The sequence below is a fragment of the Apodemus sylvaticus genome, chromosome 3, assembly GCF_947179515.1.
Source record: "Apodemus sylvaticus chromosome 3, mApoSyl1.1, whole genome shotgun sequence".
Classification (NCBI taxonomy): Eukaryota; Metazoa; Chordata; class Mammalia; order Rodentia; family Muridae; genus Apodemus; species Apodemus sylvaticus.
The window spans coordinates 121,677,700-121,683,699 of NC_067474.1; the positions used below are offsets into that span (position 1 = coordinate 121,677,700).

General features: G+C 42.4%; 1 long non-coding RNA gene across 1 annotated transcript; it reads left to right on the forward strand.

The window, feature by feature from the left end:
* Nucleotides 1-1,862: 1,862 nt before the first annotated feature.
* On the forward strand, nt 1,863-5,775 carry LOC127681016 (uncharacterized). Its single transcript, XR_007977054.1, has 2 exons — nt 1,863-3,405; nt 4,386-5,775. It is a non-coding gene; the product is annotated as an uncharacterized LOC127681016 (long non-coding RNA).
* Nucleotides 5,776-6,000: the final 225 nt, after the last annotated feature.

The following is a 6,000-nucleotide window of genomic DNA, read 5'->3' on the forward strand; positions in this document are numbered from 1 at the left end:
TTTATGTGTTTGGTGGTGGTAGTACATGTGTGTGTGTATATGAGTGTGTGTGTGTGTGTGTGTGTGTGTGTGTGTGGTGCCCGCCCATGCACAGGCATGAGGAAGCCTGAAGCTGACATCAGGTATCTACCGCTGTTATTCTTTACCTTAATTTTTTGAGATGCTGTCTTTTATTAGACCAGGAGCTTGTTATTTGGGCAGAGGAGCCCCTGGGGTCCTTCTGTGTCAGGCGCCCACTCCGGCCTAGGCACTCCTGCCTCACCTGGCTTCCACACGGGAGGTGCGGATCCAAACCCAAGCACTGTGCTCCCTGAACCATCTCCTCGGCACCCAGGATAAAAGACAATTTGCAAATCATACATCTGATAGAATAAAAGACAAATAACCTGGACCAAAAGTGGGCAAAGGGCTTGAATGGGATCACTCTCCTCAAAGGAAATAAATAGGCAATAGGAACAGAAGCACACTTGACATTATCGGCTGTCAGAGAAGTGCAAGCTAAAGCACCCCCTACAATGCAAGGCCACTTGATAGCCGCTACTCCTCAAAATAAGAGTTTGTGGTGGTTTGAATATGTTTGACCCAGGGAGTGGCACTATTAGGAGGTGTGGCCTTGTTGGAGTAGGTGTGTCACTGTGGGCGTGGGCTTAAGACCCTCATTCTAGCTGCTTGGAAGTCAGTATTCTACCATCAGCCTTCAGATGAAGATGTAGAACTCTCAGCTCCTCCTGCACCACGTCTGCCTGGATGCTGCCATGCTCCTGCCTTGATGATAATGGGCTGAATCTCTGAACCTGTAAGCCAGACCCAATTAAATGTTGCCCTTATAAGGGTTGTCTTGGTTGTGGTGTCTGTTCACAGCAGTAAAACCCTAACTAAGACAGAGGTAGACATCCCCACTCCCCACCTCCAGAAGCCCCAAACACTGTTAGAAGGAAGGGCTGTAAAGGGTGAGACGCATTTGGAAAACAATTTGGCAATTCCTGAAAAAGTTCACCAGAACTACATTAACAATTCAATTCCTAGTAGATGCCTGAAAGGAATACAAACATTTATTCACATAAAAACCTGAGTGGTGGTGCACGCCTGTAATCCCAGCACTCTGGGAGGCAGAGGCAGGCAGATTTCTGAGTTCAGGCAAGCCTGGTCTACAGAGTGAGTTCCAGGACAGCCAGGGCTACACAGAAAAACTCTGTCTCGAAAAAACCAAATCCAAAAAACAAAAATAAAACAAAACAAACAAACAAACAAACAAAAAAAAAACCCTGAGTGTTGGGCTGGAGAGATGGCTCAGCAGGGGTTAAGAGCACTGACTGCTCTTCTTGAGGTCCTGCGTTCAATTCCCAGCAACCACATGGTGGCTCACAGCCATCTGTAATGAGATCTGATGCCATCTTCTAATGTGTTAGAAGACAGCTCATTAAAGTGTACTCATTAAAGTAAATAAATAAATCTTAAAAAAAAAAAACCTTGAGTGTTTGCTGAGACATCATTTATAACCCCAAAAAGGTAGATGAGAGCTCATATTCGCCATGAGTGGATAAATAGAATTTAGCATATTTGTATATAACTCAGTTTCATTCATCCACACAGAGTGAAGTTCTAAGCAAGCTACAACACAATCAAGCTTGAAAGGAAAAAGCAGAGGCAGCCAGATGCAGAGGCCACACCTTATTAGAAAAGGCAAAATGTATACGGTTACTTAGGGAGTTGGTTGGGGAATGAGGGGTTAGAGTCTGTTTCCCACTGGCTTTCTCTCCACCTTGTCCTCCCCATCTTCTCTCATTTAAACTTTAGACTCTAAGATAAATTATTTAGGAATATGTTTCCATTAAACTAACTGCAAATCTGAACGCAACGTTGAAATGTATTCCTTTTCATTCCTAGGAGAGGTGGCCTTAAATGCTCCTATTCTAAGATTCTTCTAGGTCCAGCTCACACTGCTTGCGGCTTAATCAGTCCTTAAAGCCAGGTTTGATGAAAAAGTGAAAAAGTAAGTAGATAAGAAGTTAACACAAACACCATGAAAACTGCTAGTAAGTGGTTGATTTTCAGCCTGATTTTAAATAGACTTAATCAAAGGGGCCAAATTTTGCTTAAAGCTATTTTGAAATTATAGACTCACCTGCAGTTTCCAAAGACTTAAAATGTAGGCTTCTAGGGCTCAGAATTGACAGAAGCGTTTATAGTCAATTTTTTTAAAGTAACACTTTCTTCCTCTTAAGGGTCCCTAACACATGTGCAAGAATGATGGTAAAGGGAAACCAATAATAAAAGTGTTCTAAATTACAGTAATAGTCTCATAGTTCTGCAAATAGGTATGCTGAAAACCGTGGAACTGTACACTTCGTATGAGTGAACATGTGGCAGCTGACCCACATTTTAAAAAACCTAAACCACACCCTCCCCACCTGTTGCAGGATATCTGATCACACTGTGAACCCCGAGATTGTTTTATTTACTGGGGGGGGGGGAAACCTGTTTTTTTATTTCTGGTGTTAGCCTTAGCACACACCTAAAGGTATGTTTTATCCTTTCAAGCACATATAATGGGCATAGCTCTGAACTGACCCAACTCTGGTGCAGTGAGTATTATTCTACTTTTTTTTTCTTGTGGTGGTTTGAATCCAAGACCTTTCTGCCTGAATACTGTAAACAGGATTAGATAAAGGCAACCATAGGTCATGAGGCAGAGCAACTAGTTGGCAGGAAGTGAGCATAAGATTGTTAAGAAAAAAAACATAGATAGTAAGAGGTAATCAGGAGGACAGAGAGATGCACAGGAAGTAGAAAGGAGGAACATTCCATATGATGGAGGTTTATTGAGATAGAGTGAGGGGGCATTGCTTCTGGGACATCGGCTGAGGGGGAAGGCCAGCTGGGTGCTTTCTCTGCCTCTCTGAACTAGCAGGCTTTAACCCCAACATCTGACTCCGAGTCTTCATTGAGAAAATGGAATGATTGAGATTTTGTTAAAAAACAAAACACCTCCCCTGACCCCCAATCAATGCCAGATTAGTGCATCCAAAGTTATCAGCTTTCTGGTTGCTGTTTAATCTCTTCTAATATATGTAATGGGCATAAATATGAATTGACCAAACTCTGGTACCTTGAGTATTATTCTAATTTTTTTCTTGTTATGGTTTGAATGAGAATGATACATGTAGCTCCTGCTTAGTCAACAGGGAGTGTCACTATTTGAAAGGATTAGGAGGTGTGGCCTTGTTGGAGGAAATGCGTCGCTCAGGGTGGACGTTGAGGTGTCAAAAGCTCATGCCAGGCCCAGGCTCTCCTTCTGTCCTCCTACAGATCAGGATGCAGCTCTCAGCTACTTCTCCAGTGCCTGCCTACATGCCATTATGTTCCTCACCAGGATGATAATGGACTAAACCTCTGAAACTATAAGTAAGCCCCCAATGAAACGCTTCCTGTCATAAGAGTTGCCTTCATCATGGTTCTCTTTACAGCAGTAGGACAGTGCCTAAGACATCTCTAAACAAAACTCTTCTGAAAACCTGTCTTCCAACGTGTCCCAACACTGGATTCTAGTGTTTCTTTTTTTTTTTTAAATGTCATAACTTCTTTTATATAACAAATTATTTATACCGTTAGTATTTCCTAACATTAATTTTGTGTGTTGAAGGGGTACATATCATAGTTCTTTTCTTCCCTCCATTTGGGTCCTGAGTCACTAGGCTTGGTGGCAAGTGTCTTTATCCTTTGAACCGTATTGTCAGCCCCTATGGAATTAAATTTGAACAGCTACTCTAACCTAAATTGGTTAATTCCAGGATAAATATTAGTTTGCAGACTGCATTTTCTCATCCGGCCCCCTACACATACTGTGTCATAAAGGCATTTAGATTCTAGTCTTTCTTAACACCACAGTTACCTACTCTGCTTATAGATTTCTGAAGTGGCTTTGCAGAGTGGCCTCTGGTCCTTGGTTAACACTAAAAGGTTCATAGTCTATATAAAAATGGCACAGGGTGAGGTTCTCTAAGAGGAGGTTGTTCTATTGCTTCTCTGTCTTGCTAGAGTTTGGGGAACTTGAGGGAAAATAGAGGTCTTAGGGCCCAGATGGTCATTCTTTGAACTCTCTCCACTTCCTGGATACTATGTAGCTGCAGAAAAAGGCTCCTTTTCCTCCACAGGAGCTTCTAGCTAGTCTTGGAAAGTCTCCTCAGTCAGGGGCCTGCCTTGTTATGTCCCCTCTGCTCCTGCTTTTATTGAAAAACAGATGCAGTTATTTCATGCCAAGGCACCATGTGGGAAGCCCAGAGGACGACCTGAGGCAGTCTCCTCTCTCCTACCTCCTAGGGTCTGGGCATCAAACTCTGATAATCAGTTTGGGCAGCAATCACCTTCACTCACTGTCTCCCCAGGCATCTGCTGCTCTCAGCCTCGAAAGTTCCCTTTCCCATCCTCTCTCCACTATGGGATTTCTGCTTCCAGCAGCGACTGATGTGCTCATCTGAGCTAATACCATCTGCGGAGAACAACTAGAAGACCAGGGCGGAAGGCAGGAACTATGTTTGAAGAGTCTGTGAAGTTTCCAAGTCGGTGAGAACTTGAAAGGCCAAATTGCAGAAAGAAGCCATATAGAGATATGCCCGTCATATGTCATTTGACACTGCTTTGATAGACTCCTGGACTCTCCATCTGCAGCTCAGAGAAGACTGGATGGTCTTACTGGGCTAAGATGACAAACTGGAGTTCAAGGGTCATTGAAGAGAACACACTACAATTTTAGTGCATGTAGTAATATGTTACATTGTTTACCTTTAGATCTTGAGATCTGTTTTTATCAGTAGTATATCAGTAAAGGTCCTGTAAAGAGAGATTCAAGGGGCTAGCGAGGTAAGCTCAGTGGTTAAGCATTCTTGCCAGATGACCTAGCGTTTAACATCAACCCAGCTCATGCCTGTGTACTCCAGCTCCGGGAGCCTGACACCCTCTTCTGGCCTCCACTTGTACCCACATTAATGTGGCATTCATTCACACAAAACACACAAAGAATAATAAGAACAAATCTCTTTAAAACAGAGAGATTTTATATACATTTGCTCACTGGGGCTTGTATTTGAGGATCCAGCCTCCAGACTTAAGTCAAGGTCATTCCAAGGGAGAGACTAGGCCTACAAGATGGGACATTATGTTAAGGGAGAAGTCACGTGGAAAGCACTAGAGTTTTCCAGCCAAGCTCCAAGCTGAATGGATTTAAAGGGCAGTTCCAGCCAACACAAGAAGTATTTCTATTGTCTGATTTTCCTCTTGTCTATTCTTGAAAATTTGTAAGCCCTGTGGAGTTTTTGTTTGTTTTAAAAGTGGGGCATTATATCTTAAAAACTACAGGAATGATGATATGTGGGTTTACCTCTGGTTGGTAATTAGAAGTGTTTTGTTTTTTTTTTAAAAAAAAGATTTATGTGTTATGTATGTGGGTACAACATCAATTGGGGTGAAAAATTGTTCCATCAACTCAGAAAATTAGAAGAAATAACAAATCAATGTGTCATGGTTTGAACATGCTTGGCCCAGAGAGTGGCATTATTTGGAGGTAAGGCCCTGTTGATGTAGGTATGTCACTGAGGGCATGAACTTTAAGACCCTTTTTCTAGCTGTCTGGGAACCAGTATTCTGCTAACAGCCTTCAGGTGAAGATGTAGAACTCTCAGCTCCTTCTGCACCATGCCTGCTTGGATGCTGCCATGATGATAATGGACTGAACCTCTGAAGCTGTAAGCCAGCCCCAATTAAAGGTTGTCCTCATGAGAGTTGCCTTGGTTGTGGTGTCTGTTCGAGCAGTAAAACTCTAACTAAGACACCGTGTTTTAAGCCACAAATATTGAGGTGGTTTGAGATATATACTAATAAACAATTAAAACAGCTAGGAACCAAAAAGAACCTAAAAATAGGTTCACACTTTAAAAGCAGTATCACTGGGCTCAGCAATTGAAAACAGATCTAAAGAAACAGAAAGAAGATCTGAAAAAACCT